At 55.7% G+C, this 11,656-nt stretch overlaps 1 long non-coding RNA gene across 2 annotated transcripts; it reads left to right on the top strand.

The window, feature by feature from the left end:
- The first annotated feature begins 1,845 nt into the window (after positions 1–1,845).
- LOC127480506 (uncharacterized) lies at positions 1,846–9,475 on the top strand. Of its 2 annotated transcripts, none has more exons than XR_007907934.1 (3): positions 1,846–1,917; positions 9,172–9,292; positions 9,380–9,475. It is a non-coding gene; the product is annotated as an uncharacterized LOC127480506 (long non-coding RNA). The 2 variants fall into 2 exon arrangements; XR_007907935.1 differs by having other exon boundaries at positions 1,848–1,906.
- The last annotated feature ends 2,181 nt before the right edge of the window (positions 9,476–11,656 follow it).

The raw sequence follows: 11,656 nt of genomic DNA on the forward strand, positions 1-11,656 counted from the left end.
GTGTTGGTCATTCGTTTATCAGGCAGGATCTCCCCAGAAAAGGATGGGGAGGGCCACTAAAATGGGGGATAAAATGAGGGACAGCTTCCACTGGGAGGTGGTTGCTGTGGGCTGGGGGACCTGCTTCCACCCAGCCCCTGCTCTCAGACCCACACCACCTGCACAGAGGCTGCTCCACACCGTGGTCATGGGTTTTCAAAAGTGGCCACTGATCTGGGGGCTGAGCACAGGCAGGGTCTGGGACACAGATCCCAAGCACCCCACACTCGTGGGTTCCCATGGAGAAACACTGACCTGCCCCATTAAGGCAAATGCCATAAATCCAAGGTCTGAAAAGCCTGGGGGCAACACTCCAAGGTTTTTCCCTCTGGGAAAGCAACGTTTGGGGGTTTTCCCTTGGTTTACACCTAAAACTAAGCTTATCCTGCCCCTACTTGTGTCAGGCCATGTTGCTTGGTCTTGGCTCAGCACCAGGAAATGGGACTCCCCCCGTGCTAGAGACAAGACTGGGAGGATCCCTGGGAATGACTGGCCACGCTGAGCCCCAGGATGGGAGGTGGGATGTTGTGCTCTGGTGGATGGCAGCTGTTCCAGCCGCCTCTCCCAGTGTCCCTCGTCCTGCCCTGCACACGCAGCAGTGTCGCCACCAAACTGGTTTAGCAGCTCTGTGGGGCGAGTTCTGTTGTTTCGAAAGGCTCCCAAATACGTGTTGTTCGAAAAGTTCCCCTGGATAAATAAATACTGGCATTTCTGCCCTGACCTTTGCTCTTTTGCCGGGTTTCTCCTAAATGCAGAGCACACAAAACCACCGGATAAAGCCCCGGAGCAGCCTGGACTGCCCTGTCTCCGTGTGCACGGTGGTGCAGGGACACCTGGGAACTCTCCTCTCCATCCTCCTCCCTCCCACAGCCTCAGACTTGGGGCTCACAAGAGACCCAGAAGCTTCTGAGCTTCTGCCCATAGCGGAGGGGCCGGAGAGGGGATGGAAAAGCTGTACCATCAATGCCAGCATTCACAAATCCCATGTGGGGCCTCCAGCTTATTCCAAACCAGGCTGGAAACCCACACCATGATGCTGCAATGGCTCTCCATGAGAAATCTGTTGGGGTTTTCTTTATTTGCCTTCCACTTTCCGGGGTAGCAAGGTCAGATCTCCAAGTGTGGCTGGGTGGCCAGAGCTTTTGCAATTGTGTCACGAGTCTCGTGGTAGCTGCTGTTTACTCTGAAACCTGTCCCGTGGCTTTGTTCCCTCCGGCTTGCTAAAACCCTGGGAGATCAGGGAGGAGAGGAATATTCATATGGCAATAAAAGGAAATAAAACCTCCAGGAGCCTAGACCCGGTTACAACTTTTCCCTGCAGAGCCTGCAGTGTAGGCTGATGATTTTTGGTGATGCAAGAGCAGCCCTTCGTCCTCTGTGTGAGTGAGGGAGGGACCCCAAGGGTATTGGATGTCAGAGCATGGCCTGTGGGCTCCCAGCCCTGGCCATCCCGAGGGTGCTGTGCCGGAGCCATCGACAGCTCCCTGATTGAGGGCTGGGTAAACTCACCTTGTTTACCAACGTGGGTGTCACACTGACAACAAACAGGTCCCTGCCTGAGTGTGTCATAAGCGAGGGAGGACAGTAAATACGGAATGACACGTAACGCTGCAGAGCCCTGGGCTGCTGGAAGCAGGGGAGCAGATTGCTGCTCTGCCTGGTGCTCGGTCACTGCCTTGGAAAGCACTGAGAAATGGTGTAAAGTGCTTGGAAAAAGGCAAATGTTTCACCCTGTCACTCCATTTGGGGTCTCGAGGGTGGGGACTGTCCTTATTGTGAGGTTTCCCAGCACGTGGCCACCGTGGCAGAGCTGCCAGGAGAGCTCCGTGTGGGCACCACGCACCCGGGGCAGGGCAAACGGCCCCAGGTACAGCCAAGGTGTGACTTCTAAACACTGAGGGCAAATGCTTTTCCCACTGCATGGTTCAGCTCCTCCAAAAGCACTTTCAGTCTGTTCTCTTATTTCTTCAGCTGGTGTAGGACTCAGAAGTAGCAGATCAGCCTTCCCTGTAGTGGGACCATCCGGCATTTAAACTCAGCTCCAGTTCCTCCCATTTACTTCCCAAGTGCCCTTGAGCACATCATTTCCCTCTGCCTCAGGTTCCCCACCTGTGAAATGGGGCTGAAAGTGCAGAGACAGTGTAGAGCTCCTCACTGTGCAGGTATTCCCGTCCTCATCCTCATCCTCACTGCTCTGGCAGTAACTCTGACCTCTCTTGGTTTTATGGCCCCTGCTCTGTGAAGTGAGCAGTGAGACACTGATGTGCCCGTGGAGGTGATGAGCTGGCTGTCATGGGCCCTGCTGAAACCTGCTAGAAATATATGTCAGGGAGCTCTGCACTGATCACTGGGATGAAACATTTCATGGGAATAGTGTACGAGATGGGATAGCAACACGGGATGCTGGACCCACAGATCAGAGACACTAAGGATGGCATTTCAGGAGGAATTTCTTCACAGAAAGGGCTGCCAGGTGTTGGAAGGGGCTGCCCAGGGAGGTGGTGGAGTCCCCACCCCTGGAGGTGTTCAGGGAAGGACTGGACATGGCACTGAGTGCTCTGGGCTGGGGGACAAGGTGGGGATCGGGCACAGGGTGGACTCGATGGTCTTGGAGGTCTTTTCCAACCTGGGACTCTGTGACCCCAGCAAGGACAAAACTTTCCCTTCCCTCCTCCCTGCCTGGTCCCCTCCACCCGTGCCACACGCACGCACACGCACACACGGACTCTCTGGGTTTATTTTATATTTTCCCTCGTAAAGATTTGTGCCCGCGCTGCTCTCGTATCAAAGCCAGCAGTGGCCCCTCGGATAAACATGCGGTCAGAAGACAGAAAACTCCAGGCTCAAACACTATTCGTTTCACCCAGAGCAGCATAAACTGAGAGGCTTTTAAGAAGGGCGAATGGTTTTCAGTAAATCTCTCATATCAGCAGAAACCTTTGAAAGAGTTTGTTTAAAGGCTGTGGAGATAAACAGCCCGGCCAAGTGTTTGTTTAAGATGTATGTACTCTGTGTCGACTGGTAGGCTGGTATTTATATCGAGGGGGGGAAAGCTGGGCTGGGATCTTTTTGACCCTTTGCTGGCTCTGGCTGCGTGGACTGGGGTGGTTTGAGAGGGGCTGGACTGGGTGTCACACAGGTCCTGGGTCACGGCTGGGGACGGAGCCCGGGCTGGGTGTGGGGGGTGCAGGGGTTTGGGTGAGTGTCAGGGTTTCCCTGCAGCCAGGGGAGTGCAGAGGTGTTGCTGAGATCGCCGTGCCAGGCACTGGGAGATAAATGTCTGTGAGGGATCCCCCACCTTGGACGGGCTGGGAGTGGAAAGAGCCCCACAGAGGGAACGGGAGGAAGGAAGGATGCACAGCCCAGGCTGCCCTTGGCCGTGCAGCAACCTTGGGGCTGATGTGGAGCTCAAAGTCACCTGAGCCCCACATCCCTGAACCCTGCACCCTGGGCCCCTCAGCCCTGCACCCCAGATCCCAGATCCCAGCATCCCTGAACCCCACAGCCCTGTGCTGTGCCTTCCTCTGCCCCCGGGACCGGCCTTTCAGCAGCTCGGCCAGGGCTGGATAAAGGTGTGTTGTGTTCAGGTGACATTGGCTGTAGGGCACAGAGCTGGCAGTGGTTGGCAGCCTGCTGGCACAACCCCACCACAGTGATCCCAGAGATGGGACAGTCCTGGCAGAGCTGAGGAGGGGTCTGGTAGTGCCCCAGGGGAGCAGCAATTCCAGCTGGGGAGGCACCTTCCTCCCTCCTTTTAATCATGACTGGCCCCATCTTGGTCCAAGACCCAGCTGTGCCTGTGATCTGTCCTCACCACGTGCCCACCCCAGCACTGGAGCTCAGCTCCTGGGGGTCCCACAGCAGGAGGGGAGGTTGAGGGGGGTCAGTCTGCCCTTGCCTGCCAGGACAGGAAAACACACCAGCAAAGAGGGAGTGGAGACTCTCCTGGAGACGAGCTGGTTCTGTCACCTTCCCTTCCAGACCTGTCCTGTAAATCATCCGGATGGCTTTTCCCCCCTAAACTAAACAGAACGTGGATGCTGAGCAGCCTGTCTCGGGGAAGGAGGTGCAGTCAGAGGGGACCTGCTCTAGATTTACCCTCGTGGAACAAGAAGCTGAATTTGGCCTGTTTCCTGGCCTGGAAGGGTGTGCAACACCCTTCAGCTGAGCTGGGCACGTAAATAGCACTTAGAGCATCTTCCCTCATCCTGAGGGATCCCAATAGCACATACAGACCTTCCAGGTGCACTCAGTGCTCCTCCTGCCACGTCTGGGACAGGTCCTGGGCTCAGTGTCCTGTTCACACCACCTGCTTATTGAAGCACCTTGAAGTTTGTTATGGAAATGCTCATTTCAGCCCTGCCCCAGCAACATTAACATCTGAGACCAGTTTAGGGTGAGCACCCAGCTCTGCTCTGCCAGTCCAGGTGGTGCTGCCTGGGGGATGCTCAGAGGATCAGGTCTCTCTCACAGGTGGCATCCAACCTCTTCTCTTAAGTCTTCTTGTGAAAGATTGTGACCTCCCCTGGTCACATATTGCAGAACCTTCATAAGAAGTTTTCCCTATCCCAAAACTGCAAAGGAAGCCCCTTCCTGCTCCTCCCACACTGGGAATGTGAGAGCAGTTGATCCCTGTCCTCACCACAGCAACCTTTTATAAAGCAAGGCCATTATCACCTGCCCTTCTCTGGGCCAGACTAAACAGACACAACTCCCCCAATCTCTCTCGTGGGTCATGTTTTCCAAACCTCTTATCTTCGGTTCTCTGCTCGGCTTTGAACTCCCTGAGCTCTCCAATCTCCCTCGGGTGGGTGATGGGCAGGGCTGGTGCCCAGCTGGGGGGTACCTGGCAGAGCCCCACAGCACCCCCTGACCCCACTGAGGGCTCTCTGGCCCTGCACGTTGTTGCAGGTTCACACCAACTGGTGTTCACCCCAACCCTGTGGTCAAACATAACTCTCCAAGCCTGTCCTTGCTTGGAGTGGTGGCAGCACCCGAGAGGGGATTTGTGACCCTCAGACCCTGGGGGTGGTGGCAGCTGGGGAGGCTGGGGCTTGTCATGGCTCTGGTGCCACGACCCTGCTCCTGCAGAGGGACAGGGATGTGCCAGACCATTCCCTCCTGCTCTTCACCATCCCCATCACCTCACTGCGTGTCATCAGACAAATCCTGAGAACCCACTTTCTGTGCTTGGTGGGAGTTTGGAGCTTCTTGGTTCTTTTTGCAGCCCATGCAAAAAGCCCATGCCTGTTCCCCTCCCTGGTCTGATTCTCCTCCACCCCCTTGCCATTTCTGTGCAAAGGAAAGTCCTGTGTGAGGCACTGATTTAAAACCCAGAAGCCAATGCTTTTCTTTTCAAACCTCAGCATTTCATGTCCCTCTCAGAAGGAAGGAAGCCCCTTTTGTTGAGTACACAGCCTGTAATTTCGCTGTCAGATCCAAGCAGCGGGTCAGTGTTGTGACTGACTGCCTGAGGATCGCTCCCTTAAGGGTAATTACACTAAATTCCCGTTTGAAGGACAGCTTTCTCTGGATATGATACAAGGAACCCGCTCTTTTCCATTCACTTAAATTCATGAATTCAGTGGCTGTCAGCAAGTGTGGAGCAGTCAGGGCCCTGCACCCCTTCCAGCTCCGTGGAGAAACCCGAGGAGCTGCTTTGGGACACGTGGGCATCGTCCGTGGAGAGCTGGGGTGGGATGGACCCTGCTGGGGATGGAGCTCCTCGTGGAGGATGGCAGAGGGCTCTGAGTTCTCTGCCCACCTCCACACATCTCCCCGCTCCCCTTCCCTTCCCTCCACCTGGGTGGCATCGCAAAGCTTCATCCATTACTTCCTGGCATCTCGACTGCTCCTGGGGGCTCACCCACCATGTGTCCAGGAGTCACTCATCAACAACAAACAGTTAAAAGGAAGAAAATAGGCTGGAAATATCAATGCACTTTGGTAACAATAAACCCTGCTTTTAATTTATGCTAATATGTAGGGTTGTGGTGACAGTAAGAACAAAATTACAGAGTGGCTTTCTAGCTGGTAATTATCCCTCCATTTTCGTTGCTCGGGAAGATGGACACACAATTATGCTCTCTTGCTGTATATTAATACGGATTCTTGACATCTTCAGCAGACCTGGAGCTGTCATCGGGCTTTTTGTCTACTTTAATTGAAAATTAATGGTTACTGTGTTACCACGGAAACCGTGGCAATGGACGCCAATAGCGCTCACATATCAAACAGGCACTGGTGGCATTGTCTGTCCGTGGTGACCTTGAAAGTTAAAAGAAAAACTTAAACAACAAAAAAAAAAGAAATAGGGAGAGGGGTAGGAAGGAAGGAAGGAAAAAAAAAAACAACCCACACACGGGAAACAGAGGGTGGGACACTGTGAGGGGAGGGGAGGGGAGAAGGGGAAAGAGGGACCTGAAGGGAAACTTGGTGCTTTTGTATCTCGGTGGGGAAAAAGAGAGAGCTCTGAAATGAAGGAGTGGGAGTGGTGAAGAGGAGGAGGGTGTTGGAGTGTGTGGTCCATGAGCATGTCTCGAGCAGCTCTGGGCCTCATGAGGCTCTGCCTCCTCGAGGTGCTGTGTGAGGAAAGGGTGCCTGTGGGGCCACTGGTGCAAACCAGGAACAAAGAGTGTGGAGGAGCCTCAAGGAGGGTGGGCAGCGCTGTGAGAAAGTTCCTAGTCTGTGTGGAGATAAGAGAGAAGGGTTAAAAAAGGCAAGAAAGGGAGAGAAATAGGCTGGGGGGGAAGAGAATCCAGATTTGCTTGGACTGGAAGTGTTGCCTGGACAGGGGAGGTTGCAGAGCCTGTGGATTAAAGCAGCCCCCCCTCGGTGCTCTGGAGAGTGTTTGGAGCTGGACACCTCCTCTGCCACACAGAGGGACCCCAAGCCCCTTCCCCTCCCCAGAGAAAAGAGCAGGAGGAGGGGGCTGGGGGTGTGGGGGGATCCCCCTCCAGTGCCTGGGATCGCTCAGTGTGGGAGGGCTGAGCCCACCCAGGGATCCTCAGCCCAGTCTGGAGCAGGTGGGACCTTTCCTTCATGGAAATGCAGTTTTAGGTAGGTTTTGCTTTCCTTCGCATCCATCTTGGGCTCTGTCCTCCCTTCCCCAGCTCACCAGGGAGAAATGAAGCAGTGCTGGTCCCTCGGGGGCTGCAGCTGGGGGAGAGGGCCCAGAGCAGCCTTTGGGAAGGGAGACCCCCAGCTCTGCTTGCTGGGGTGCAAAGACACAGCAGCCCCTCCCTGGGGACAGGGGAAGCAGGGCAAAGATGTGACACCAGGTGACAAGTGGCTGGGTCTCCTGGGGCCACGGTGGGGAGCAGCAGGGACTGAGGTGGTCCCTTGCCTGCTGGGGTCCCTGGTGGTCCCAGTGTCTGGCACCTAAATGAGCTGCACCACTGGCCTGGCTTTTCCTCCTCCTTTCTTGCTCTCCCTGAGGTTCCCACAGTTCCCATGGTCCTGCTTTTGGCAGGGGCTGGAGCGTGGGGAGAGGAGGCTGCTCTGCTTCCCCTTGTGGAATAAAACCACCCTGGAGCAAAGGGATTTGCAGCTGCAGGGAGAGTTGTCACCACCCTGGTGTCTGCTGCCCCAGCCCAGGAGGGAGTCAGGGATGACCCATCCCAGAAGCACTGTGGAAGTGGGAATAGTTTGGTCGGGAAGTGAAACAGTGACATTTTGGAAACTCCTGTGAAAAGGCAGATGTTCCTCAGGCCTCCAGGGGTGTTTGGTGCATCCTCCCACGGGGCAGCTCTGGGTCTGCCTGGGCTCTCCCTGTGACCACGGTCCAGCTGCTCCAGGGACAGCAGAAAGTCTCCACTGCATCCTCACTCCCCTCAGACACCTCCTGCTGCAGCTCCGAGGTGAACCCCGGCCTCTTTGGGAGCCTTTTAAAGCCAGGAGCCCGTCCTCCTCCCAGCAAACACGAGCACAAACACGGCGGAGATGCTCCTGAAAAGCCAGAGTCTTTTTTCATTTCCCCCACATCCCTGATCCCAACCTTAATCCCTGCTCTGAATCCTGTCAGCCCCGGCTGTTCTAGCACTGACATTGCTGCAGGCATCATCTCCGCTGCCTTCCCTCAGATCTGCCTCCTCCTGGGACATCTAAAGAGGACTCTGAGATTTCTGTGTTACCGGATGATTCAGCCCGTGCCCTCCAGCAAAGCGCGGGGTCCCGGGGGGCTGCAGGCAGAGCAGGACGGGGTTCGGGGCTGGTGGAGGCTCCAGAGCTCAGCCAGGACTCAGGGCTGCTGGTTGGTGGCTGTGGGATCTGGACATCCCACGGGAGTCAGCCAGAAGCAAGGGATGGGCAGGGAAAAGGGAGAGGGTGCTGCTGGCAGCGGGGCTGGGGGGGATGAAACCATCACCCCAGGACCCCGTGAGCCAAATTTGCTGCCAGGTCGTTATGATAATGATGTGCTGGAGTGTTTTCCCAACCCACCATCGATCGGGGGCTGTGAACACTCTGTGATAAACACATCACTGGGCCAGGGGCTGGGGGGGACAGCAGCTCTGAGGGAGCCTCCTGCCTTTCCCCTCGCCCACCCACGTGCCCAGCCAGGCTCGAGCGAGCCCACGGCCTGGCCAGGGTGGGGATAAACTTCAGGGAGGAAAAGGGGGGGTCTCTGGGGGTCTCCAGCCCTGCCCTGAGAGGGGCAGGTGCCACGAGCTCGCTCCTGTTGGTGTGACAGGGAGCAGACACTCCTGGTGATGTGCAGAGCCCCGGGATGAGCCCGTCTCACTTTGAGTCTCTGAGAGGGGGACAGAAGGGGAAAGGATCTGCAGGCTGGAGTCTCCTTGTTCATGTCCTGTTGCAACAACAGCACAGGGCCTGGATTGCTGCGGGGCCTGGGGATTTCTGCACCTCTGCAAATGGGATGGCCCCAAACCCCAGAGCCAAACACTTCCAGCGTGGGTTTATGACAGGAAAGGTGGCAGTACTACTGAACTGCTTGAGGCACAGGAACAAGAGTGGAAAGACATTTTCAGTGGGTCTCTAATAAATAACAAAGAACCCATCCATTAAAATGTTGTAAGCGATAAAAAATATGTGTATATTGTTGAAAATACACATAGTCCTCGGGAAGTTTAAATCCATTATTAATCTAAAAAGCCAACTTTGCCCACTGCCCAGACAAGAACCTCCCTGGGGATGCTCCATGAGGAGCCTGGCTGGTGCCAGGGCAGACACATCGCCGGGAACCCCCCGCCTTCGGGGTGAAGTTCTCCTGCTCTTTGAACACCCACAGCTGAAGGTAAAGTGGGCTCCGAGGCCGGCGGGAGGAGGGCTGGATTCCTGCAAGAGCCTGGAAATATCTTTCTCTTCTGCAATGTTTGTACAGCATGACTTGGCCGATTTACCTCCCAATATCTCACGCTGGCCTGCAGCCGAGGGCATTAGCGACACTGCGAGCCAGATAAATGATTCGAACGCTTTTCCTTCTCCCTATCTGCTGCTCCAATAAAAAAGGGCCTTTTCCATCCAAGTGCCTCCCGTTAACCCAGGCGGTGCCGGGGGGGAGCGGAGCAGGAGGCGAGTGGAGCTGGAGGGAGCAGGGGCCGGGTGTTTGCACAGCCAGGAGTGGAAAAAGCGATGGAGAGCCTGGATGCTCCCTGGAATGGCTGTGGAGGTGGGGGTGGAGGCCTGGAGAGGAGGGATCTGCAGGTAGAAGTGTTGCTGGAGGGAGCTGGTTTGGTATTCCCGTGCAGTTGTGTCAGATTCAGTTCCCAGCTGATGAGATATTTGGATTTTACGAGCCTGCATCCGTGGGTTTATGACAGGAAAGGTGGGTGCTTTAATGAACTGCTCAACACACAGGAACAAGCACGGAAAGACATTTTCAACGGGCCTTTAATAAATAACAAAGAACTTATCCTCTCCAGAGGCTTTGTATTCCCTCCAGCTGCCATCTAGATGGACTCCAGGATGGCACCTGCACCCGTGTTCAACTCATGGCAAGAGGATTTGGGGTTTGTCACCTGCTGGCTGGTGTGACCCACAGCAGGAGGGGACACAGGTAAAGAAGTGGCACGTCCCATGTGGGCCAGGACATCACCTGGGCTGCAGGAGCTGCTATGGGAAGGGGGAAGCATCCCTATCTCCTTTCCAGAGCACAAACCCCCTCTGTGCTGGCAGAGGTGCAGGAAGACACATTGGAAACATGTGCAACAAAGGTTTGGTTACAGAGGCAAAGGGGCTTTAATGTGAAATAACCCCAATTAACCTGCAACGAATTCCCAGCCCTTATTTTGTGGTGCTTGCGGGGAGAAGAGTGGGACTGGGAGGGCTGAGGAGCAGGTTTGGGCTGTGAAATTGCTGGGGCAGGAAAGGGGGTTGGGGAACCAGCAGGGTCCATCTTCCCCCAGTCTGCAGCTCAAGCCCTGCAGAGAGAGCTTGTTGTGACCTGAAGCAAGAAAATACTGATTTCTCTCAGTTAATTGCTTTAAAAAAGGACAAATCCATCAACGCTAAAGTGTTCAGGCACTCAGCACACGGCTCACACTCGGAACTGGGGTTGTTTTGCTGGGATGTGGTGGCTCCAGTCTGGGGAACAGCAGCCTTTGCAGCATTTGGGTAAATTTGGGCATATTTTGGACAACAGTCTCGCTGGCGAGGCCTCACCTCTGAGACCTGGAGGGTGCTGGTGCGACAGTTAAATACCATTTTCACCCCAACCAGTCACTGCTGAGCATCACCAGAGCAGATGTGGGAACCAGAGAGGTGTGGAAATGCCTGTGCAGTGTGTGCACACACGTGTGTGTGTGTGTGCAGGGCTGGGGAGCAGAGGATGATCCCCTTTCCAGTCATGCTGGGATTGTTGCTGTGCCAGGGCAGGGTCAGGTTGGATCTCAGGAAAAGGTCCTTCCCCCAGAGGCTGGTTGGGCACTGCCCAGGCTCCCCAGGGCAGTGGGCACAGCCCCAAGGCTGCCAGAGCTCCAGGAGGGTTTGGACAACACCCTGAGGGACAGGGTGGAATTGTTGGGGTGTCTGTGCAGGACCAGGGCTTGGACTCAGTGATCCTCGTGGGTCCCTTCCAGCTCCGTATATTCCATGATTCCATGATTCTGCTCCCCTAAACCCAGGGCAGTGAGTGGGGCAGGGATGTTGGGGGTTGGCACCACTCGGGCTCTCACACCCATCCAGCCGCTGCCGCATCCGCGCTCAGGTGCCTGGTTTGGCCTCTGGGAATTGTGCCACAACTAATTCCCAGTTTCCTGGGAGATGGGATGGGGCTCTGGAGCGAGCCCAAATGCTGGGTTGGGACGAGCCGAGCTCCTGGCACACCCCGTTTGGACCGGGCTGGTCCACACCTCCCGAACGTTGGTGACCTCATGCCGCAGACATGGATGAGGTCACTCGGATAATTGCTCTCCCAAAACGATGTATCTTGCGGGAAGAGGATGTTATGAAGCCGGAGAACTTGCTAGGGCAAAAAAACACATTGCACGCCCCTGGCCGAGAACGCTCCGAGGGGAAACTCATCCACGGGATGTGCCAAGAGCTCCCAACAGCGCCGGCAGCTCCGGGGGCATGGCAGGAGAAGAGACGCCGCAGCCGGGATGGGGCACGGGGGGGGGGCCAGGGGATAATTGCAGGAGGAAGGTGTGAGGTACCTGGC

This window comes from Manacus candei, unplaced genomic scaffold, assembly GCF_025592945.1.
Source record: "Manacus candei isolate 608988 ecotype Guabito, Panama unplaced genomic scaffold, ASM2559294v1 h1tg000073l, whole genome shotgun sequence".
Classification (NCBI taxonomy): domain Eukaryota; kingdom Metazoa; phylum Chordata; class Aves; order Passeriformes; family Pipridae; genus Manacus; species Manacus candei.